Source organism: Sarcophilus harrisii, chromosome 3 (assembly GCF_902635505.1).
Source record: "Sarcophilus harrisii chromosome 3, mSarHar1.11, whole genome shotgun sequence".
NCBI classification, from domain to species: Eukaryota; Metazoa; Chordata; class Mammalia; order Dasyuromorphia; family Dasyuridae; genus Sarcophilus; species Sarcophilus harrisii.
In genome coordinates, this window is record NC_045428.1 from 457,728,880 (window position 1) to 457,754,491 (window position 25,612).

Sequence of the window (25,612 nt, forward strand, 5' to 3'; positions counted from 1 at the left end):
AATCTATGGAATACTTGGCTGATGTCAATCAGTACCTGCAGACAAGTGATTGTATTCTGATCCTCCAAAAGAACTAGAATTGGGAAAATAGAGGCCCATATTTGTGATTTAACCTTACCAACCCTACATAATTTACCAAAACGGGACCAAAAAAATATTCACATACCCAGACACTATTTGTTGAACAGCTCTTCTGTTTTTTCCCCCTTATCTCTTTCCAACAAAAAGACAAACAGAAGGAGGGAGAAATGTGCTGGCAAAGTTTTTAAACAAATGTAAATGAATCTGTGCAACCGAGGACTATGTCATGTCCTAAGTCATGCGAGTCAAATTAAAATCCCCACATATTCCCTTCATTCAAGCACTGTCTGATCAAAACACCGATCATTGACAGAGACAGAACATGCATCTCGCCACATATGACATCCCAAATTCTTTCTTCATTTGGCCCTTTTTCGCTTCCTGTCTCTCTGATTCCCTCATTCTGTTTGTGAGTTATTGTTAATTACAGAATAAATCAAGAATAGACTCTAATCTAAGGGATCTCGCCTTTGAAATGCTTCTCTCTCTGCCTTCCTGGTTTGCAGAGAGCAGCTTTGGGAAGGCAAATTCAGACTCTGCTGGCAGACTTTGTCTTCCTTAGAATTTAGGTGTGATCTATATTCAAATGACAGTTTAATGAGCCTTTTCCTATTTCCAGAAACCTTATCACATCATTAAAGCGTAGAAATGAATAATACATCTAGCAGTTGGATTAAGCTGAACTTGAGACCTGATGCATCTTCAAAGGAGGGGAAAATGGAGCAGAGGAAAAACTGAGGGATGTGGCAGTGAGAAGAGGCTGGAAAGAGGGGATAGGAAGGAAGAGGTGGTTATTTTTATTCAGGCATGTCAAAACACATAAATGCCTCTAGCATTTTCCCAGTTTCTAAGTAGCATATTTGTTTCTTGGGGCAAGGATGGGATGAGGCTTTTCTGGAGTTTGAAATATTGGTAATTATTGTAGCCACAAACAGAACTCTCTACTAAGGCGACTTCTATGTGTTCATTATCTCCTAGCCCATTGTGGTAGTACTATCACCTGTTGATCATTTAAATTTTCTCTCTCCTATTCCTCTTAGTCTTCAGGGATACAGTAAAACTATGTTATTTGGTGTATTGAGAACCGTATGGCCAGGGATGGTAAACATGGCATTCACACACAGTTCACCATTGTTCCTTAGACAATCCCTTTCTTGGAAGGATTCCAAGGCAGACATTTTAACCTCAACATTGTCCCACAGTGAGAGTATGGATTGGAGAGGGAAATAAAAATACCTTCCAAGCAGTGACACTTGCCATAATAATTGACTTATATGTCTGTTTCTAAACCACATGTTTTAGGAAAGTTGGTAGAAACCAGAACCTCCAATGTTTGGATCCATTACAGATAGCTAAATATCCATAAACTGGCAGCTGACAGTGGCCTTTAACATCATTTGGAATCAAGCTCTTAATTATGCCTGGATTAAGGCATAGGAAATCACAGAACTCCAATAGATAGCTAGTATTTATATGGTTAGTATGTAAGAGGCACTCTGCTATATGCTGGGCAATTCTAATCAAATTTGATCCTCACAATAATCTGGGAAGTAAGTAACATTTTTTTTCCTTTTTTTTTACTTATGGGGAAACTGAGGCAAAAAGCAGTTAAATGATTCACCCAGAATTGCACAGCTAGTGAATATGAGGCTTTGAATTCAGATCTTCCTGATTCGAGGCCCAACACTGTATCCTCTGTTCCACCTAGATGCCCAATAAGAGAGTTTCAGCATCATCCCCAGTTCCTTGTCCTACTCTTATCCTTATGTATACAGTTATGATATCTTAACAATTGAAATAAAAAGTCAATGCAATTTATGAGGAGGCCATTGCAGTGGTTTAGTAAAGAGGTGAAAAGTGTTTGCAAAAGCTTCCTAACTTATCTCTGTTTCATCTTTCCGTGTTTAATAAATCCCAGTAACTCACTATTGCTTCTAGAATAAAATATAAATTGCTCTTTTTAGTTTTTAAATCCTTCACAATCTTCCATTACCATATTGTTTCAGGCTTATTTTATTTTATTCCCCTTCTTCTCTTTTATAGTTTAATCAAACTGACCTTCCTTTTGTTTCTCACACACAGCACTCTACTTTTGCACCTGGCCATTATGCATATTTAGAATACATCCCCTCTTCATTCTTATTTCAGATACTTCCTCTATTCCATTAAATGCAGTTCCAGTTTTGACTCCTACATGAAGTCTTTCTTGATCTCCCAACTTCTACTGCTCTTCCTCCTTAACTATCTTATATCTAACTTCCTTTGCATTCACTTTATATTTATTATGTATATGGTTATATATGTACACATTGTCAGAATGTGACATTTTTCAAGCCTAAGACAACATAGGAAATGGTCAAGATAACTTTGTGATGCTGAGAGCCAGAACAGAGCTCACACAGAGGCAGCACCAGTGGTGACTATAAAGGTAGGAGTCCAATTTTAACATAAAATTCAGTCAAGAAATAGGCTAGTAAAATAAACAAACAAATAACAAAGAATTTCCCTATACGAAGCTACTATGATAACAAGAAAGACTGAAACATAAGTTCAGGAAAAGACAACAATGTGAAAAGAATTACAAGCAAACCTTCAAAGAAAAATCCTAGGTCAACAGAAGAAAAACAGAATTTCCTGGATGAAGTAAAGAAAGAGATAAGAGGGGTAGAGAAAAAGCTGAGGGAAAAATAAGAGTGATCCAAGTAAAATATGAAAAGGGAATTAACAGAATGGTAAATGAACAAAAAATACTGAAGAAAATAACATCTTAAAAACAGAATTGCTTTAATGACAAAAAAGACACAAAAACTCATTAAAGAAAAGAACTCCTTAAAAAGCATAATAGACCAAATGGAAAAGGAGATACCAAATCTCACTAAAGAAAATGCTTTCTTAAAAATTAGAATTGGGCAAATAGTAGCTATTGACTACAGGAAGTATCAAGAAATAATACAAAAACAAAGTTAAAAGAATAAAGACAATATTAAATATTTCACTAAAAAACTAATCTGGAAAATAAATGAGATAATTTATGAATTGTTGAACTACCAGAAAACCATGATTAAAGAAAGAAACTAGACATTACATTTTGAGAAATTATCAAGTAAAACTCTGATATCTTTGATCCCAAATGTAAAATCAAAATTGAAAGAATCCATCAGTAATCTTTTGAAGGAGATCCCAAAAATGAAAACTGCCAGAAATGGTATAGCCAAATCCCAGGACTATAGTGTGGGTCAAGGAGAAATCCTGTGCATCAAGGAAAAAATATATGCAAACTGCTAAAAAAAATTCAAATATCATAGAGCCGCAGTCAGAATCACACAAGATTTTTCAGTTTCAACTTTAAAGAAACAGAGGGTTTGGAATATGATATTTTGAAAGTCAAGGAGTTAGGTTTACAAAAAAAAATTACCTCTGGCAAAAAATGTACACTTAATGAAACAGAGGATTTTCAAATATTCCTGATGAAAAGACCAAAGATGAATAGAAAACTGACATTCACACAGAAGACTCAAAAGAACCATAAAAAGGTAAACATGAAAGAGCAACCATAAAAAATTCAATAAAGCTAAACTATTTACATTCTTATATGAGAAAATGATACATTTAACTCCTAAAAACTTTACCATGAATCTATACAGATAGAGAGTATGAATGAGTGTGGAATACATTAAGGTGATATTTTTATTATATTTTTTAAATGAAGGATGGAGTCAAGAGAGATTCATGGGGGAAATGGGAGAGGTAGACTGGGTTAAGTTTTCAAACATAAAAGAAGTACACAAAGAAGAACTTTTCTAGTAAAGGGGAAAATGGATGGGTCATGATAATGCTTGATCCTCACTTTCACTGGAATTGGTTCAAAGATGAAAGAATAGATAGATAGATAGATAGATAGACAGATAGATATGGATATAGATATATATACACATATATGACTTAGGTATTGAAATTTGTCTTACCCAATAAGGAAATAAGAAAAATAAGAGATGGAAGAGGAGGAAGATAAAAGGGAGGGAGGATTAAGGAAGCAGTATGCAGAAGCAAACTAGACTTTTGAGGAAAGACAGGCTAAAAGGAGAGAGAGATAAGGATAAACACAATAAAATAGGATAGAGAGGAATGCACAGTTAGTAACTATAAGTGTAAATGTGAATAGGAGTGTTCACCCATAAAACAGAAGCAAATAGCAGAATGAAAAAAAAAAAAAAACCAGAATCCAATAACATATTGTTTACAAGAAACTCACTTGAAATGAGACACACACAATGTTAAAAGAAAGAGCTGAGGCAGAATCTATTATTCTTCATGTGAAGTAAAAATGATAAAGGTAGCCATCGTGACCTCAGACAAAGGAGAAACAAAAATAGACTGAAGTAAAAATAGATAATCCATGAAACTACATTTTGTTAAAAAGGTAACAACATTGACAATAAAGTAATATCAATTTTTACAGTATCTCTAATAAAGGCCTTATTTCTCAAATCTATAGGATACTTAGTCAAATTTATAAAAATAAAAGCCATCTCTCAGTTGATAAATGTTCAAAGCTTAAGAACAGGCAGTTTTCAAAAAAAGAAATCAAAGCTACTTGTAGTCATGAGGAAAAAATGTTCTGACTCATTTCTAGCTCAGTATTTTTTATTTTAATAATAGCTTTTTATTTTCAAAATACATGCAAAGATAGCTTTCAATATCATCCTTGAAAAACCTTGTGTTCCAAATTTTCCTCCCTCCCTTCCCTCCAACCCCCTCTCCTAAATAGCAAGCAATACAATATTGGTTAAGCATTTGCAATTCTCCTATACATATTTTCACATTTGTCATGTTGCACAAGAAAAATCAGATCAAAAAGGAAAAAAATGAGAAAGAAAAGCAAGTGAATAATAATAAGAAGAAGGTGAAAATACTATGTTGTGATTCACGTTCAGTCCACACAGTCCTCCTTGTGGATGGAGATGGCTTTCTCCATCACAAGTCTATTGGAATTGTCCTGAATCACCTCATTATTGAAAAGATCCAACTCTATCCTTGCTGTTTATCACATATTCTTGTTACTGAGTACATCCTCTTGGTTATACTCACTTAACTTAGCATCAGTTCAAGTAAGTCTCTTGGGGCCTTTCTAAAATCATCCTGCTAGTCGTTTCTCATAGAACAATAATATTCCATTACATTCATATATCATAACTTATTCAGCCATTCCCTAGCTGAAGGGCATCCATTCAGTTTCCAGTTTCTTGACACTACCAAAAGGGCTGCCACAAACAGTTTTGCACATGTGGGTCCTTTTCCCTTTTTTATGATCTCTTTGGGATACAGGTCCAGTAGAGACAATGCTGGATCAAAGAGTATGCACAGTTTGATAGCCCTTTGGGCATAGTTCCAAATTGTTTTCCAGAATGGTTGAATCACTAACTCATTATTGATTTAAAAATGCAAATTAAAACTCTGATACCTCACACTTATCAAAAATGAAAAGTGCTGGAGAGGATGAGGAAATATAGGTATACTAATACACTTAGTGAAGTTGTGACCTGGTCCACCCATTCTGGAGAACAATTTGGAACTGTACTCTAAGAGCTATAAAACTGCAGCTACTTTGCCCTAGCATTACCACTATTGAATGTGTATCCCAGACAGATTAAAGAAAAAAGGAAAAGAATCTATATGTACAAAAATATGTATAGCAATTCTTTTTGTTGTAGCAAAGAACTGGAAATTGAGAAGATGCTCAATAGTTGGGAAATGGCTAAATAAATTGTGGCATATGATTGTGATAGAGTGCTATTGTGCTATGAAAAAGACAAAGGTGTGGTTTCAGAAAAAAATAGAAAGATCTACATGAAATGATTCAAAATTGGAAGAACCAATAGATCATTGTATTCAGTAACAACAACATTGTAATCATGTTCAACTGTGGAAGACTTGACTACTCTGATCAATAAATGATCCAATAATTATTTTTTAAAGATCATTTGGGACCTTGACTTTGTCACTGATGACACTCCCAGGTTAATGATAAATTTGATTAAGTAAGCTATCAGTTTACTGAAGTCACTGATGAAAGTAAAGCTTCCTAAGACTAAGCTATCAGTTTATTCAAGAAGCACAGGTCCCTGAGCACTCCACAGGATACTTCCTTCAAAATGGACAATAGAATTTTGATGACTATTCTAATTCTGGTCATTCAATAGTTCTGAATTCACCTAATTATATTTTACTCTGTAGTCTACATTTTTCCATATTTTAATAAAGGTAGAATGAGAAAATCAGTGAAATGTTTTACCAACATCTAAACTACATCTATATCATAACTATAATCTTCCATTTCCATTGACATTTCCAAAAAGTATATATGATTCATTTGGAGTGATCTGTTCTTGATTAAATAATGCTGCTTCTGTAAAACAACTTTGCTTGCTACATTTTTGCTAAGTTTGGGTCCTATCCAGTTTATTGTTGTAGATATTCAGCATTTCCCATCATGTCCAAACCGTACTTGGGGTTTTTGTGGCAAAGATACTGCAGTGATTTGACATTTCTTTCTCCATCTCATCATACAGAAAGGGAAACTGAGGCAAATAGGGTTAACTGACTTACCTAGGGTCATACAGAGAATAAATATATGATACTAACTTTGAACTCAGAAAGAAAAAGTCTTCTTGACTTCAAGCCTGACATTCTCTCCATTGAGCTACCCAGCTGCCTAATACAAGTTATACCATACAATTTTCATCTCTTTTCTCTCTCAATTATCTCCAACTCTATTTTTTTATGTTTATATTACTATTCTCACTGTGAATAAATCCTAGAAAATATCTCTTGGTCTCAAAGGTATAGCTATAGGATAAAGAATGTAAGGCATTGAAATCTAGAAACTATCATTAATCTGTGGTAGTCAAAGCAGAATTTCTGTGAAACCAAAGAACCAAATGAACTCAGGGTCCCAGAATATCAGAAGTTAGGCTTCCAAGCTCTTCAAGATTTAAAATATAATGTGGGTGGAGGGCTGAGCAGGGGGAGTGAAAGGAAAACGTTTAGGCAAATGACTGTATGAATTCTGAAGAGCTGAGTCTATGGGAAAATCTGGTCATCAAAGTCTATGAGCTAGGGTAACATCATTCAGTGATCTATATAGAACAAACCAGATGATTTAGTAAGACATATCACTCATATAAAGATAGACAACCATTTCATATATAATATTGGTATTTCTATTCTGTTTCTGGAAAGCCAAGCTCCACAGGTTTCTTGAGAGAGCTTTGCAACCAGCCCACACTGGAACATTACTCAGCATCCAGGTGCCAAGTTCCCTTTGAGATTCTATTCTCTATTTTGGTCTCCATCCCTATTTTTCATGAGTCATTTTTTTAAAATTAGCTTTTTTTGGTGAGCTTTGTACCAGTCTAATCATGTTAGCTTTGCATACATAAAAAATCATGTTAAACCGATGCCTTATTTATGGAATAATGTAAAGCCATGATGTGCAGAAATTATTCATCTCATGTTTTTGTTGAAGAAGCAAAATATACAGTAAATTAAGTCTGGTATTCTTGAAGTTTTGCATTTATAAAAACCATGCTAGGAACTGGGAAACACACTTTGTTCAGTGTGGTATTAATTATTTAGTCATTCTGAATAGGTTTCAATTGCATTACATGGAAAAATATAAGAGCCCTCCAGTGGCCAAATAATACCTCTCAAATCCCTAGGGTTATTTGCTGCCTACTGCATCTTCAAGGGAATGAAGCATCTACTTCATCTTTCAAAAAAAGAAAAGGAGAGGGTAGGACCCATTAAGGTTACATTTTCTCTTTACAAAACGGAATTGTGTCTGATCCCAACCACTCAGACAAGTTTTGAGCAAACTGTTCTGTTGCATGAAGAAATGGTTATGACTCTACTTGAGTTGCTAAGGAAGAGAAAGACACTATGAAACTAATTCAATTAAACAAGAATTTAGTAAGTGACTACTGTGTACATAGCGCATCAGCAGATATTTATTAAGTATCAATGATATACTAAAAACTGCATTAGACACTGTATATATAAACAATAGGAGTAAAAGACAGTCTCATTTTTCTAGCAACTTATGATTAAATTCAACAAGCACTAATTACTTATCCATTATTTGCAAGTAACTACACGTGGCCTAGAAATTTAGAAAATGAGTAACACAATCCATTCTCTCGGGGAGCTTACAATCTACTAGGGAGAAAAGACACGTACAAATGACAATAATCAAAAATGAAGTATCATATGATAATAGGAGAGGTATAAATTTCTGCGAGGTTTGAGAAAAGAAAAATTACCTCCAGCTCGAAGTCTTTTGAGGAGGCAAACCTAATACTCATGGAACAATTCTGCAAACATATGACAGGTTATAATTAAGGACACAATTGTGTGGTAATTATTCCAAGACCCACAGAAATTTGTTGAGAAAAACCAGTGTGGGCTGCAGGAGTCAAAAAGATCTAAGGGCCCTTAGTTGGGAATCCAGCTGCACTGAGATCTCAGACCATGACCATAAGTGTCATCAGATATTGGGGATCTATGTCTTCTTTACCTCTTTAGGGCAAAAATGAGTTGCCAAACCACAAAAATGCTAAGAGTCTAGTATAATGGAAAGAACATTTAGCTGAGAGACAGGAGACTTCTACTTAAGTCCCAACTCTACCACTTCCTATCTACATAACCTATCTATATAACTCAGCTATTTTGATTTTCAATTTTATTATCTCTAAAAGGCATCACTGTAGTAGTTACTTGGTGTGGTGGATAGAGAACCAGTCCTGAAGTCAGGGATTTGAACCTGAGTTCAAATCTAGCCTCGAACACTTATTAGCTATATGATCCATGGCAAGTCAGTTAATCCCAGTTGTCTTGGGGAAAAAAGGTTGCAGAATTTAGAACTACAGAAAACTTTAAGGGTCATGCTGTTCAATTCTTATAATTTTCAAATAATGAAACTGAACCCATGAGAAGTAAATTGACTTATCCAAGGTTATATAAGTTACAGAGCTAGAATCAGAATCTAGATTCTCTGACTTTGCACCCAATGCATTTTGACCTATTTCTTGTACTATGAACTCTACCTGGTTATAATGAGGATCAACTAAGGTAATATATGAAAAGCACTTAGTAACCATAAAACGTGGGTATATAAATGTGAGTTGTTGCCATTATTATTGGTATGAAATTTATCAGCAGAGTGAGTAGCAGATCTGTCTTCAGTGCAGCACTTTTCTGTGAAATAATGTCACTTTCCTTTATCTAATGTCACTATGCATAAACCCTTTGAAATGAATCCATCAGAATTTCAAGTGGAAGTAATGAGTTCTTCAGGAAGCTGTATAGTTGCATTCAAAGCATTTTACCATACTACTTCCTACCCTCACTTCCCAATAGATTTCAAATCTGGGCTCTTAAACCTTTTTTTTTTTCTTCCAATAAATGACCTCTAGTCCCCAATAGGTTTAGGGTGAATATCTCTCAAAGGAAAATAAACATTTTCTTTTATCATCTGTTGAGAAAGTGAGAAAGCCTTTGAGCTTTGATCTTAAAGGTTAGTTTGCCAGTTCCACTCAAAATGATGAGAATGTGTTTGTTTATTAGGTCATTTTTGGACTCACTTTTTCCTGTGTTTTTGGCCTTTACTTTTTCTGACCGGCTAACATGTATGTCATCCTTCCTTTTGTTGGAATTGTCTGGAACTTTCCATGACAGAAACTATTAGCATCTTAATCAAATAGGCAAAACCCTGCTCCTCTGCCCTCTAAAATCCCAAAAGTCTCCTTGATAAGATATCTTTTGCATTCCCTTCTTACCATCCCCATATATGTAGTAATGATGGATATAAGATCTCCATCCTTTTACCTTGGGAAAATTCTTAAGATCTTAGGATCAGAATATACCAAGCCCCAAACTGAATGCTCTCACCTGTAAACATCTAAAGTCTATTTCATTTGAGGTCCTAGTGGCATCCCTATGAAAAGATAAATCTTTTTTCTCTCAAATTTCAGTCATATTCTAATTTATAGGGTGGGTCCTATCCTAGGATAGCTAATGCTATCCTAGATTTCTTTCTTTACTGTCACTTTCTTCTCCAACTAAGTTTTTTCTTTTGTTTTAATCGCTGAGTATTTCAGTTTAGAGCAAATAGGCTATAACATGCCAGATAAAAGCTTATTACTCTCAGTACTGAATGGCTAGGCCAGTTCTTCTGTGAAATCTCCTATATGTCTTCCAAACTATTACATCTTCAAAAAACAGATCTAGTAGCCATCTTTCATGTAGAAAGTAAGCTATAAGTACAAGTCCACATGCTACCGGTTGCCGACTGTCTGCTGCTAAATGTCAGTGCTCATGAGGAAATGGACTGGAAAGGTAGAATGATGAAATTTGAAACACGTTAAGCAATTATAGGAAATAGTTCACAGGTCAGTCTATTCAAAGGAACTCCTAAAAAATTCAATTCAATAAGTATTTATTAAGCTCCTACAAGAGCTTACCTGTGTTGAAATATTATGTCACTGATTTCATGAAAACAGAATAGCCCGCACTGAGACAAAGGCAGAATGGTACATAAAGCCTGAAGTTAGGAAGCAGGATGGAAAAGTGAGCAAGCAAAATAAAAGATTCTCTATATAAAATTTATTATGGTTGTAAGGATGTTCAAGACACAGACCCATAAGAAGAGAATGTCTCCAGAATAGTTATGAGTAAAGCCACAAAGAAAACTTAGGTTGGACACAAATTCAACTAGAATTCCTAGAAGAAATAAAATAAGATTTTTTAGGAGTTAAATTTTGTGATATACATATCATTACATACATATATACATACATATACTAGAGGAAAATGGAAAACATGAGAGTTACAATAAAATTGGAATTACCAACTTAGAAACAAAGGTCCAAAAGTAACAATCACCCCCCAAAAATAGACTCCTGAGAAAAAATATAAAAACAAAATCAAAAGACAGAAAACACATAAGAAAATGTAAGATTTTTTAGAGGAAAAACAACTGAACTGGAAAGTAGTTCAAGTGGGAGAGGGTGGGATTAAAAATCTTTTGACCATCAGAAAGCCATGATGAAAATAAAGAGCCTACCTATCATATTTCAAAAAAATTTAAAAGAAAGCTTATCCAGATTTCTTAGAATGAGAGGGAATAGTGAAAATAAAAAGAATTCATCAGTCATTTCCTCAAAGAAATACCAAAATGAAAACTTCCAGGAACAATATACTCAAAACCCAGAGGTTCTAGATCAAAGAAAAATATTTCAAGCAGCCAAAAAGAAAGAAAAGAACTGAAAAACTGCACTCAACATCACATGCAATTTAATATCCACTACGAAGAAATAGAGATTTTGGAATACAATATTCTCAAAGGCAAAAAATATAGAACAACAACCTAGAATAATATACTCAGCTTTGCTACTTCACATTAAAGAAATCCTACATTCTACAAATTTTAGAGGGGCAAAAAAGTTACTATGATGAAATAGAAGAATTCCAAGTAATCCTGAGGGTATCTAGATGGCACAGTGGATAGACCCCTGGATTTAAATCAGGAATACTTATCTTTATGTGTTGAAATTCCACCTTAAACACTTATTAGCAGTATGTCTCTTAAGCCTATTTACTTTAGTTTCCTCATCTGTAAAATGAGCTGGTGAAGGAAACAGCAAATCACTTCAGTATCTTTGCCAAGAAAATCCCAAAATGCTGACACAGAGTTGGATACAAGTAAAATAACTGAATCACAAGCATTCCAAATGAAAAGACTATAGTTGTATAAAAACTCTGAAATATAAAACTAGGAGTCAAGAGAAACATTAAAAAGTAAGCATGAACAAACTATCAAAAGAAATGAGGATAACCCACTTACATTCTAATATAGAGATGATACATGAATCCCCTCTGAATCCATCATCATGAAGGCTCATAGAGGTAATGTTTTGTTATATCTTGATGATCTCAAAAGAATGGAAAGGGAAGGGAAGAGGAATATACTAAAGGCAAAAAGGAAGATGTTAGGGAAAAGTATCTCATAATCTGGATCCACAAATGTAAGCCTTGACAAACAAGGAAGAAAGAGGTAGGCAGAATTTCACCCTCCTATGAACTGCCTTAAGTAGAAAATGCAAGTATGCACAGTAGGGTACAGAAATAGATTTTATTAAAGAGGGAAATAGAAGGGAAAGAGTAAAAAGGGAAGTTTGCTGGAAGGTAGATTAAAGGAGGAATTGTCTTAAGTAAAACAAACTTTCAATAAGAATATACAAAAATATTCATAACTCTTCTTGTGGTGGTAAAGAATTAGAACTAGAACAGTGGTAAATTGAGGAATGACTGAACAAGTGCTGGCATATGAATATGAAGGAATCATATTATGGTATTAGAAATGATAAAGGGGATAAAGGGGATGGTTTGAGAAAATCCAGACTTGTTTGATAAAATTCATAGTTAAGTGAGCAGAAGCTAAAGAACATCTTATCCAATAACAACAATACTGTAAAGACAAATAATTCTTAAAGGCTTAAAAAGACTGATCAATATAGTCACCAACCATGAACCCAGAAAACTAATGATCAAACATGACACTTTTTTCCTTATAGAGAGGTAAGAGTCAGACTACATCTGAGACATAGTTTTTAATACGGCTAATGCAGAAAGGTGTTTTGATTGACTATGTGTATTTGTAACAAAGAATTTATTTTCTCTCTTTTTCATTTGGGAGAATAGAAAAGAAAAGTAATTTTTTGCTGATTGAAAAAATTTTAATTTAAAAAGAAACAGTGTCTACCTTCAGGCACATATCTGTGTCTGTGTAAGGAAGTAGGGAGAGGGAGTGAAAACAATGTCCACTCCAGGTCTCTCCTTACTCTCTTAGAAGATAATTTGCTTCTGACACTTTTTCCTCCATTCCCTGATGTTTGACAGACTTAGCATTGGAGAAGATTATTGAATACCTAAGGAATACCCAGAACCCAAGTAAAAATTGAACATCTCTTCCTTTCAGAGGAGATCCAAGCCATATGGTTTATTCCTATCCCAAATAAACCTATTTGGGCAGCAGTCAACAAGAATCTGGCTGCTTGAAAGATATTTCCCTAAAGAATCAAAGTAAAATGAACTGCTGATTCATAGCTGACACTTGAATAGTGACTTAAAAAGCTCTCTATTTCTAGTCAATTCTCCCACAGACCCTCTTCCTCATCCCTGTTCCTTTCATAATCCTCTTCTGCCAGTCAAAGGTCTGACAAAGATACCTGGCACAGATACCAAGGTGGTAGGAATGTACATGACTGTACCAGGAAAGCTAAGAATGTCTACTCTCTTTCTCCCTCTTTGGTGTTGTTCTCTCATCAACTGTCAGCACAATTCTGAAAACTGACCACAGTATATTACACATATTAGATTTGGTGGAGTGAGGAGTGCCCAAGAGCAGCTATTAAAAGGTAGGATTGGAGTTTCACAGAAGCTGTCAGTCCATGGATTGGATCATGAACAAATTAGTTGGAAATTCACCTTGGGTCTGCTGTGAAAGCCTTTCATCATTAAGGTTTGAAACAGAAAACAGCCCCCAGGTCATTTCATCCATCCAGGCAAACCATGGGAACCCAGCCCCAGGTTTACTGTTTAATGGTCTGACCCAAAGAGACAGAGACCACAGCAGTAAATAGAAAAGAAAAGAAGATGTCTTGGTTTTCATTTGTAATCTTGAATTATCTTTTATTTATAAAATCCAAGAGATCCAGTCAATTTTTGACTAGGTTGTACCATTGCCAGTAATTCTATCTCTAAAAACCAAAGTAAACCTTCAGGCACAATGAATGATATAGTCATAGATGTTTGAAAGGTTTATACTTTTGGACCTCTGCAGCAGGTACCCAATGCAATGTAAATCAACAGGCATTTAAATGCCTACTATGTGCAAGGCAATACATATTAAGGATTTTATTCAATAACTGGATGGTAGAAAAGAATTTAGACAATCTGTCCTTTTCCCCTCTTCTCCAATTAAAAATTCTTCCCAGTTGCCACTAGGGAACAAAGAAAAAAAGATGTATTTCCATCAGAGACTTAGAACTGACTTGAACTTCCCTTTCTGCCAATTACTTCTAATTTACTATCCTTCCCCCTTCTCAAAAATTGTATACTAGAAGGAACAGAATAAGGGATAGACTAGGGAAGAGGTATTTCATAGAAAATGGGGATGAAAAAACTCTATTATCAAATCTAATTCCTCAAAATTATATATAAAGAAATTGAGAACAAGACATGTCATGGTAGTATATATAGGAACTTAAAGCTAGGGGAATAGGTTAGATCTCAGAGATCATCTAATCTAGTTCCTTTAATTTGCAGATAAGGAAACTAAGCACCAGGATAGTTCTAAGTGGCCCGTCCAAAGAAACAGAGAAAATACTTAACAAATTCAGAATTCAAACCCAATTCTTCTAATATTAGAGGTATTACTCTTTCCCACTATTCTAGGCTGCATTCTTGAGTTTTAATTCTTACCCTTTAAGTTTACAAAAAGTAGGGATTGTGTCTTCTATATTTCTATAAAATGATTGGTACCTAGTAGTATAAGTTAATTACTCGAAATAAAGCATAACCAAATTTCCCTGCCCCCCAAATAAATATCACATCTCACAATAATGTTATAGAGAACACTTCAGTGGAGACCAGATCTAAAATCTTGACTATGCTATTTTAGTCTCATTTGTGACCCAGTTTTCTAATCCATAAATGAATCCATAAAGGCTGGACTTGATGTTCTTTCAGTTCTCTTCTGCATGAAAATTCTCTGATTAAATAAATGGACAGAGTAGTATTGTGATCCTCCTTTTGAATATAATACATCAATAGCCTTGCCTCATCCTTAAACCAAAAGGACTAGGAAGCTGAAGAGATCTGTAATTTTAATGGGGCCATGAAATTACTGTGTAACCTTGAACAAGCCTCAAAAGATGAAAGAAAGCCTTATGGGTAAGAAAAGTATTCATGTTAGAAAGATACCATGTTGCCTAGAATGAGAGTCAGGAATATGAATTTTATACCCAGTGAACCATTCCAGGCTAAGTGCAATAGCTCCAGCTCAGTGTATATGTCAATGACAGGCTTGAGCAGAAAATAATGTCTTTCCCACAAGAGGCTTTTTGTTAAGAAAAGAAAAAGGAAAGGAAAGGAAAAAGGAAAGGAAAGGAAAGGAAAGGAAAGGAAAAAGGAAAAGAAAGGAAAGGATAAAGGATGGAAAAAAGAAAGGAAAAGAACAAAATAAAGAAAGGAGGGAGAGAGAAAGAAGTAGAGATAGACAGGAAGAGAGAGAGAAAAAAGGAAAGAGAGGAAGGAAGGAAGGAAGGAAGAAAAAGAAAAAAGAAAGAAAGAAAGAAAAAAGAGAGAGAAAGGAAGGAAGGAAGAAAAAAGAAAGAAAAAAGAGAGAGAAAAGAAGGAAGGAAGGAAGAAAGAAAGAAAGAAAGAAAGAAAGAAAGAAAGAAAGAAAGAAAGAAAGAAAGAAAGAAAGAAAGAAAGAAAGAAAGGAAGGAAGGAAGGAAGGAAAGGAGCGAGGAAAAAGAAAGAAAGGAAGGGAGGGAGGAAAAAGAAAAGAAGGAAGGAAGAGAGAGGAGGGAAGAAGGGAGGGAAGAAAGGAGGAAAGCAGGGACAGAAGGAGGAAGAAACAAAGAAAGGAAGAAAAGAAAAGAAGGAAAAGAATCCAGGAGAAGGGAAGAAAATGGCTGCATCTGAAGTAGATTCATGAATCCAAAGAGAATGTTTTTCAAAGATTTCTATGACTTATCAGCAGTTCTTTAAAATAATAGCTAACACTTTAGATCCATTATTTAGTTTCTGTGGAAAATAAACAAAAGGGCTGAATAGAATAGTAATAGTGAGTTTAGCTCTCAACTCTCATTCATCTTTTGTGCCCATGCATTTTTAAGGCAGGTGAGTAGTCACCCAATTATAGGTGAGGAGAGCAAGGAGAAAGGGAGGTGAATTGATTCACAATCTCCCTAAGAGGTTTGTGTTTGTTTGTTTGGCCCTGAGACCAGAGCCTATGTGAGAGCTGCCTGGATCACTATAGCAGGATGGAATGTTGGGAACAGAAATACCAATTCCTTTCCAGGCAAGAATAAGCCAGGAGGTCAAGGGAAATGTTAATGATGCACATTATAGTATATCTTACATTTTAAAGTGCTTTATTTTGGTTTTGGTTTTAGTTTTTTCCTATCTAAGAACCCTGTAAGGTAGATATAACAACTATCCCATTTTTCAGATATGAACACTGAGGTAGTGTGATTCAGTGGAAAAATCACTAACATTGTACTCATGTGACTTAATATTCCTATTGCTATTCCTACTGCTATTCAGATTTCTTTTTAATACCTGTCTGACTTTGGGCATGTCACTTAACTGCTCTGAGACCCAGTTTCCCCATTTGTAAAGTAAGGAGATTAATTTATATGAACTTTAATGTTCCTTCTAGCTCTAGATTTACCAATGATGACAAGAAACTAATTTGTCAGAAATCATATATCTAATAAATGCTAGAGTTGGGTCTCAAACCTAGATCTTTAGTCCCTAAATTCAGTTGTTTCTCCTACATTACGCTGCCTCCCAATAAAGAACATAACTTATCAAGACTCAGGAACACATATTGGCACTGGCAAGAGCTATAGCTGAACCCAAGTTGGAGCAAGAAATACCAAAGCACAACCTGATTTACACTGATTCAGTAATTGGAGCATTTCAAGATTCTGGATAACAGAAATAGCATTAAACTAATCACTGAAAGGGTTTAGAATGCCAGAGGAAGCTATAATTCAGGCAGTACAATGTTGGATCTCATTTAGTCTAGCTCATCCTGCTCCAAGGGCCTCATATATGATTGCCCCCAGAAGAGGCATGTATATTTTCTATCCAATTATTTCTATCCTAAGGAAGTAGATTTAAATCTGACAAAATCCATGTCAAAGGGAGGTGAACCAGGAGAATTCAGAATTAATCATTTATAGTTCCCATTCCCTACTTCCTCCACGGAACTGGAAAGATTTAGTGTCTTATCTGGGAAGATTTTTCCAGTGTCCTAAAACACAATAATAATGGGTACTAAAAGGGAACAAAGAACATCTCACTCCATTTCTACTTGAAGCCATTAGAATGAAAATCATTAGAATGGATGAAAGTCAAAAGATTTGTGCAGGCTCTGCTATCATAGATCTGTGACCTTTATCAAATCACTTCAATTTTTGGTAAAATTCTGTGAAGTTGGGGGATTAAACTAGATATTTCCTAAGGACCCCTTCAAACTCTGACTTTTTGAAATTTTATAAGTCCTCCCTAATTCCCACAGACCCAGCCCCCACTGTCCACCCTCTGTCCAGTTGCCATCTATAAAAGAAAAACTACCACCAAAAAAAGTGAATTTACTTAGGCCTCTAGCTATTTCCTGTTGCACAGGTTTTCTGAACATAAGTCTTATCAGAAAAACCACATTTTCTCAACGAAGAGTAGAAATCACTTCACAGATAATTACAATTCACATCTATAGATCACCTTTAGCTTTACAAGGCACTTTCCCAGAACACCTTTCTGAGTTCAAGTGTTATTCCCATTTCATAGAGAAAAGAAAAAAGAATCACAAAGAAGAGATGACAGGCCCCAAATCACAGAACTAGGAAGTCTCCAAATAAGGATTTGAACCTTGGTCTCACAATTTTATACCTAGTACTCTTTCCATTATACTACACTGCCTTTCAAAATACCAGCTGTCACCACCAGGGGCCTTACAACCGTGAGAACTCGCTAAAAACTAAGGCAATGCAAAAAGGATACAAAAAGTTATCCCTATCTGGGCTACCCCTGGCTCTTCAAACCTTCAGATTATGTCTGATTTCTAATGTCAGCACTGTTGACTGGGCAATTAAATCTAATTATATCTTTTAAAAATTCATCTATTTTAATGATCACAGTAATATAGGTAAAGGAATTTGAATGGCCTTATTTTGATCTTTGGAGCAGCCGTTTAAGTGGGATTTTCTATAATCAAATGGACAGGATTTCAAAATCCTTCCTATCCATTTAGTCCAGAGATTTTTACCATCCTATTACCAGAGAATTTAACCTCAAGGACAAGAATATACCAACATAAACCAACATCTCTCTTTCCTCTGCTTTCAGGCTAAACTCTTCTCTAATAATTATTGCCTGGGATTCTAAGTAGTAATATGTAGTTTTCAGTAAGTGCTCATCAGAGAAGTTAGCAGACCAATCCTTCCCCTTTTATCCTTTAGAGAAGAATTTTCATTGTGTTTTCACTGAGTTTTTTTCACTCTGTGACTTTATATAGAAAGTGATCACTTCTCCAAGAGACATCCCTGTTATACCCAGCCCTTAGTAATTGATAAATATATAAACCAATGTGTCTACTATTCAATCTCTTGGCTTCACCTTCCTATCTTGTTCACCTCCTTATTTCCAGCTACTTCATTGCTCATTAGCACCTCCACCTGAAAGTAGTTGATAGATAGCAAAGAGAAGCACAAACTAAATTAGACTAAGTTGCTATGTTGGGACAGACTTTCTAAGAACAATTGAGTGAGTAGAGAGACAAGTTAATGAAGCAAATCTGTGGATTTTCATTATCCTGTGATTTCTCCTTGTGCTACCCAGCCCCCAACTCTTTCACCCCATGACCACAAATAATGGAAAGCTGGCTATAATTGAAATAATAGCAGTTTAGTTCCCAGAGATAAATTAGGATATAAAGAATACTGAGCTTAAAAAATTACATACTCAGTGTATTTGTAACATAATGATCAGAAAAGAAATTTCAGTTCTGTCCAGTTCTCCTGAAAATCCTAGTTACCAAATACAACCAATAAGATACAGATTTTAAATAGCTCATCTTCCTGCAGGTCTTTCATTGGCTGAGTAAACCCTGAGGGCAGCTGGACAAAACTTGCAAGTGGCAAGGTGAAAACCTCCAGACCTGACACTGTGATAGGATATTATTGCTGGCATTTTCAGAAGCCTCTTTGGATGGCAATTCTGGCCCAGTTTCTGTGCAGCTGCAGAGAGCTGTGTGATTTCCATGAGCCTGCACTAGCATTGATATGAATTTTATTTTTTTTTTATTTTGTACAGATTTCTTGATGGAAATCTATGATTAGCTGACTATCTATATACAACCTCTTGGACAAGAGAGGGATAAAAAGAGTGAACCTTGAGAAGTAGGCTAAAGGAAGTTAGCTTGGATCCTGTCAAATAAGTGAGAAATGGAAGAATGGGAGGAGTGGTCCAATACAATTGATTAGGAGAAAGTATTCCTGGATCACAAACTTGTCTCTGCAGTGACTTTCATCGATTTACTTTGAGCTCACCACTTAACCTCTCTGTAGTTTGTTTTTCTCCTCATCTTAAAAATGGAAAAAGCAATACTCTAGAATCTCTACAAATTTACATATGAAGAGACTGAGGTCAAGAGCTATTAATAACTTATTTCAGGTCATAGGCATCAGTGACAGAGCTAGACCTAGAGCAGAATTCTCTGAAACCCAGTGTTCTCTCCATTACATTAAGGCTATATCTTAATCAACATGTTATCCCTGTGATGCACTTTAGGTTCTTTAATGTCAGCTAATAAAAGCAAAAGCAATTGCATTCTAATTATTTTGTGATGAATGTAGGGTCTTCACTCCCACCATAGAATATTCATTTATGGTGAAGGGGACAACCATCATCTCTAGAAAGCCAATGTCCAGGATTCTGTATTCCCTAACCTCAAACTTGATGAAGGTTCTGAGGATTTTATCATCACCATCACAATCATCATCATCATCATCGTCTTCTGCTGCTGCATGTTTCTTCACTTTTGAAATTCCAATTTTTTTCTTTTTTTATCAACTCCTTATTCTGGTTTTCCTGCTTTCACGTGGCTATCTGACAACTCACACTATTATTCTCTAATAATTTTATCAAATTGTCAGATTGCTTTTAAATAGGTGGGCCCAGGTAAGGCCATGGGGATGAGTTCCTCCTCAGTCATATTGAAGTGAACTTCTTTGAAATGCTATTTCTGTATTTACTTATATGAGTACTCTACATTTTTAATTAAAACTGTCATGTGATCTGTCCTAAGCATTTCCTGGGCAACCATTTTGTTTCTGGTGCCCCTTAGGTGAGTGGGTGCTATCCCAGCTTCTGAATATTCTGCACCTGGGTATTCGGTGTGTAGTCTTGTGAAACAGCTTTAAATGAGCTTTCAGGGCATGTTTGTTTAGTAAATGGGTGGAAGAGTGTGTCCAATATAATTAGATCAGTTCAGGGACTAAAAGCTGGAATATCTATGTCCTCACAGGATACTCACCTCAAAGCTTCAACAACATTTCTTCTGTTCAGTACATCTTTTTGTGCAGTGATCACAATATCCCCTTATGGAGAGAATTGTTGCTGGCCAGTAGTGATATCTAGTGGCTAATGATAAAAATAATGAGAATATATTAAGATTGCCAAGCATTTTTTGTGATCTTCAAAGCACATTCATACATGTTATCTTCTTTGATCCTCACAATAAACTCATGATGTAGGTTTTCAGCATTTTAAAAAATGTGAGAACAGACACAAAAAATATAGTAAGGGCCTTCTCCTTCAGAGTGTCTGCAGGTCTTACAACAATGCAGTTTTAACTGTGACTGTTGCTTCCACCCCACTCTATACACCATCTCTTCCACAGCTCTCTGCTTTGGCCTTCCAACCCTTAAACATATTCACAAAACAAAGAAGATTGATGATAATGGTATATTTCCTGTTTTGCTGAGATCTTGCAAACCTTAATGCATTGCTATTTGTAAAATACATTCAGATCATTAGATAAAGGAAAACTAAGAGAATCACTATGTTAAATGATATGGGGTAGGGAAAAACATGAGGTGACTTCCACTTTTAACTCACTTGTTCATTTGAATTATCCTAAAGAATAATCGCTGAATGTTGCTGTAGCTGTATCTTCCACCATTCATCTTATCCTTATATTACATATTCAGGGTGAGGCTCTTCTTCCTCCCTAGGAATCAAACATTTTATATGAAACCTATGTTTATATTTTTCTTAGGATATGAAGGCTGAAGCTGTTACCTGATACTCAGCCTAATGGTCCCTAAGTTCTAGGAATCTGACTGACTTTATTCAGGGAGGTTTCAGATATTCATAGACTTATGGATATCCCATATGCATTATGCTTTTTAATTCATTACTTTAAAACAGTAAAATAAGACCCACACTAACCTGGGAAACAGAATAAATAATATTTGTATCCCCTGAGCATTTATCCTGTGGGAACTTAAAACATGTGTGCCTTGCTGAATGACCTTGAAAGAACCTCCCTGGCTCCTGAAGATGAAGCTGTTCGAGTCTCTCTGCCAGCTTAATCCAGCACACAACACTGGCATGAGATCCAGAGAGTGCTAATCTTTCCTCCTTCCCATCTGGGGGGCCTGCGAGGCAGTGCAGCAAAAACCGCCAACCAAGGGCTGGGGTGAGAGGGAGGATGAGCAGCAAAGAAGAACGTGAAAAACACCCAAAGAGACAAGCACATTTCTCTCCTGTCGCTCTGGATCCCCATCCATCAGTACCCCCGATGACAAGGTACCAGCAAAAGAAACTCTAGCGAGAGCCTGGACAGTGGCACGCAACAGGAAAGAACAAGGTGACTAACCCCATCAAGCCATCACAAATTAAATACTGTCTGTGTAGGAGAGTTCACCTCCCAGCTTGCTCCAGGATTGAGGAGCAGAGATTCTCTGTATCAGATAAGAGGCTGAAAGCCAGCAAAACCACAGTAGGAAAGGAAGAGAAGAGTGAATTGAACACACAGCAGGTTCTGTGTTAGGTTGGCAACTAATTACTGACAGTACACACTGGTCACTCCAACAGGTCACTGCCTGCCATTTCAGGTGATGAAAACACGAGCCAGACTCAACTGACTGAAAGCTTTTTTCTTCCCTATTGAGCTGGCTTTGCAAATAACAAGCCACTGGACAAGTCACTTAACTTCCCAGTGTCTGCTTTTCAGTTCTAGAAAATGGTGCAATTAATATATGCTTACCTTCCTACAGGGGGGCTGGGAAGTTTAATTAAGCATGGTTTGTGAAGTGCTTTGAGGTTCTTGGATGAAAGCTGCGCTCTAAGTACAAACTATTATTGTTAATTAATTATTGCCAATAGAATTATGCACTCAGTGTTTTCAGGACTAGGAGCTCTTGTTTATTTGTTAGAGGATGTTTTTCTGATATGTTTTCTAGCCTAGAGTCCCAGAATCCCACCCTCAGCTGTAAACAATAATCTCTCAGTTCTTCTCTCTCTTCTTTTTTCAATCTACAATTCTCATATTCTCATGCCTTCCTACTTGCCATCCTGCCTCTTCCCTTTATCAAGGATACTTCATTTGGCTTCATACCTGGAGAGGACAATGCATTTACAAGAGCAGAAGGTGGGAAACAGGTCAGGGGAAGAGTACTTATCAAATATAAATGAAATACAAGACTTGGAGGGGAGGGGTAATGAGGTTCTAAACAGAATATCTTTAACAGCAGATAGAAAACTGGGTATATAGGAAATAAAAATATGCGATTAATCCTGGAGTATCTTCAGAGCAGAAATGCAGAGGTCTTTCTGCTAAAATGATTTCTCTTGGTGTGTGATTACAACCCCTGTAGAGTGATGATATATACAATCAAAAGGATGCATCAAACATCTGTGGAAGCAATGATCATACCAATATAAATGGAGGCTTCTCCTCAACCCTACTATCAGGCTAGCTCCACTTTTAATTACTATCTTTAATTAATTAGGATAGCAATCACTTAGAATTCAGACAGAAAATGGGTCTCAGAGATTAAAAAAGAGGGCGATCAGAGGCATTAAGGGAACAAAGCTGGCAGAAAGGAACAATGCATGTCTTCCCATTTTTGCTGCCACCTGTCGCTCAATTGCATTGGTATCTAAATTAAGGGCATTGAGGATGCAAGACAAGAGAATCCCCTGTGCACTGTAGCTCTTATGAATAAATTGTACTTGCCAAAATTGGTCACTTGTTTGTGGACATTGATTTATTTTTTCTGATTCGTTTTGATTGTTATATTTTGGAAGGTGCTTACTGATGTGAAAAAGCCATCTAGTATTGCTGATAAATCTAGAGATAACAGCAGAGGTCGAAGAAGTGGAAAAGAGGAAGGAAGAAGGAGGTATTTTGCCAGATGGTGGTAAGACTTTTTGTTCACACACACACACTTCTGCTCCTATTTCAAATGCTATTTTCCCCAAAATCACAATTGTACCATTAGCTGTGTTTTCCAACTCTGGGAGTTAAAGAGTGGTGTGGAAAGGACATTCCTGGAGTTTTTTTTCCCCCTTATCTAATCATTCAGTCATTTTTAGCCAGCTTCCTCTGAGACTTCTTTTTCTTCTTCTCTCTTACCTTTGTGTGTGTTTGTGTTTATGTGTGTGCGCTCATATGTATATGTGTGTGTGCATGCACTCTCAGCTGAGTAATGGTTGACATCACTAGAGAATGGGACATTTTTCTTGTTCTGCTTTCAGACTGCACGCTTAACATTTTCAAGGTCACATGGATGGGAGCAGCCAGTACCTTCAAGGTGAGCCAGAACTGCTATCTGATTTCATTCCCTTTATTTTAATGTACCACTCTTCAGAAATTGTGAGGTCAAGCTTGCATCTAGCAGGGCTCGCTAAGAAAAAAAAAATGTTGAAAAAGCTTTAGTATAAGGATATGGAGAGTAGGCATATTAAACTGAATCTGGTTGGTTCTTCCTATGTGTCCTTTGGAGCAAGCTGTTGTGAGTATTGTCCCTTAAATAGGTCAAAAAGGATTGACTATAATGGAATGAGCTTTGGCTAATTTTTTCAATGAACAAAATGCCTGCTTTTTGAATCCTGAGCTGGATTTAATCACAAAAGCCGAGAAGATCTTTCAAAATCCAAATCCATTTGAAAATTGATGGGAAAGGAACTCCATTCACAGGAAAAGTATCATTGGTAATAGGGGAACAAAAAGTAATAGTTGTCCAAAGGAATGAAATGTACAATATGCCATACATGTGCTGGCTTCTAATATCATTTTAAATAATAGTAAGGCAGGAAAAATTAAAGGGACATATATGTTAGATCCGATTGGTTTTTCATATCCTCTCCCTCTCAAGCTATCTTCTTATTAAAGAAGTTTTCAAGGTCAATATGTTAGTGACATAGAGCAATCCAAAGAGAGAACCAACAATATCTATCAATAAGTAAAATTTAGTTTTAGAAATGAGTATGGCAACAATAGAATTTTATCTTTATCTAGGCATGTTTATTTCCACCTAATAAAGAAAAATCCAAATCTCATAGAGGTCTAGTGTTTTGCTCCAGGGGTTAGCTGTAGCCAGAGGGACTAACAACCTGATTCCAGTAAATTCTTTAACCCTGGAATATACTTGAATAGCTGTGAATAGTAGGTTCTTACAAAACATTTGTTGGAATTGAATTGTTCAATTTAATGATTATATAAATGAGTTAAAAACTCTAGTAACTGCTCTTTGAAAAGGTTTTATCTCCTGATGTCCATTATTTAAAGTAAACCCAGCTCAAATAGGATCCTCCTCCATAGGAATAGGAAATCAAGGGTTTATTTCGGCAAATACAATTTCAACATCCCAAATCTTAAAACTGTTAAATTTCCTAGATTCAAAGAAGGTCATTTGGTGAATCTGTAATAATATGAGACACAACCTCTAACTATAATGCCCATCTTCATCACCATGATAACACAGGATAAGCAATTAAAGACCAGTCTTATAGATACCTCTCCTATATAGTCTCCCATCCTCAACTGGTCTCTCCCCCAAGCTCATGCTACATATTTTCTCTACAACATTTTACAATTTCAAGAAATTTTCCATGTATGGAACAAAGTTTCTCCTGTGCTTCCTCCATTTCCCTTCCCAGTAGTACCCTGATCTATTTTGGTATTAAAGAAGTAATGTTCTAGAATAAGATATCTCACAACTTTTTTTCTTTTCCACAACTATAGCCTGGTTCAATCATTCATTCATACTATACCTTCCACCCCAAATTACTCCTGCTCTTGACATTCATTTGAGGTTACTATGATACTAGTAGGTTCTTCATTGGTCCACTGCTTTTACTTCCTTCTTAGGAGTACATCTCCCCTTATATCACAATGATGCCACAAGGAGGGGAGAGCCTTTTACTGAATTGCCTCATTGCTCATCATTGCCATCTGACCTCAAGTTCAGTGCTTTCTCCATTACTCCATGAAGATGATGATGTCAGAAAGTAGTAATAGTGATGAAATAAATTGAATCATTTTTTTGTCTTTGCTTCTCTCCTAGCATTTGGTGAACTCTCTGGCAGCATCTGGGAAACAGTAAAAATAAGATGATGCTCTAAGGGAAAACCATTCAAGACTCAGGGATTAATAGGGCTTCTGGAGAAC

The 25,612-nt window shown here is 35.9% G+C and overlaps 1 long non-coding RNA gene across 1 annotated transcript in view; it reads right to left on the minus strand.

The window, feature by feature from the left end:
- The window catches only part of LOC116422095, a 43,233-nt gene extending 17,846 nt beyond the window's left edge, over positions 1 to 25,387 (minus strand). The window contains exons 1-4 of the long non-coding RNA XR_004232682.1: positions 25,216 to 25,387; positions 23,747 to 23,846; positions 21,052 to 21,163; positions 20,468 to 20,574 (exon numbers count right to left, since the gene is read on the minus strand). This is a non-coding gene — a long non-coding RNA (uncharacterized LOC116422095). The remainder of the gene's footprint in view (positions 1 to 20,467; positions 20,575 to 21,051; positions 21,164 to 23,746; positions 23,847 to 25,215) is intronic.
- Positions 25,388 to 25,612: the final 225 nt, after the last annotated feature.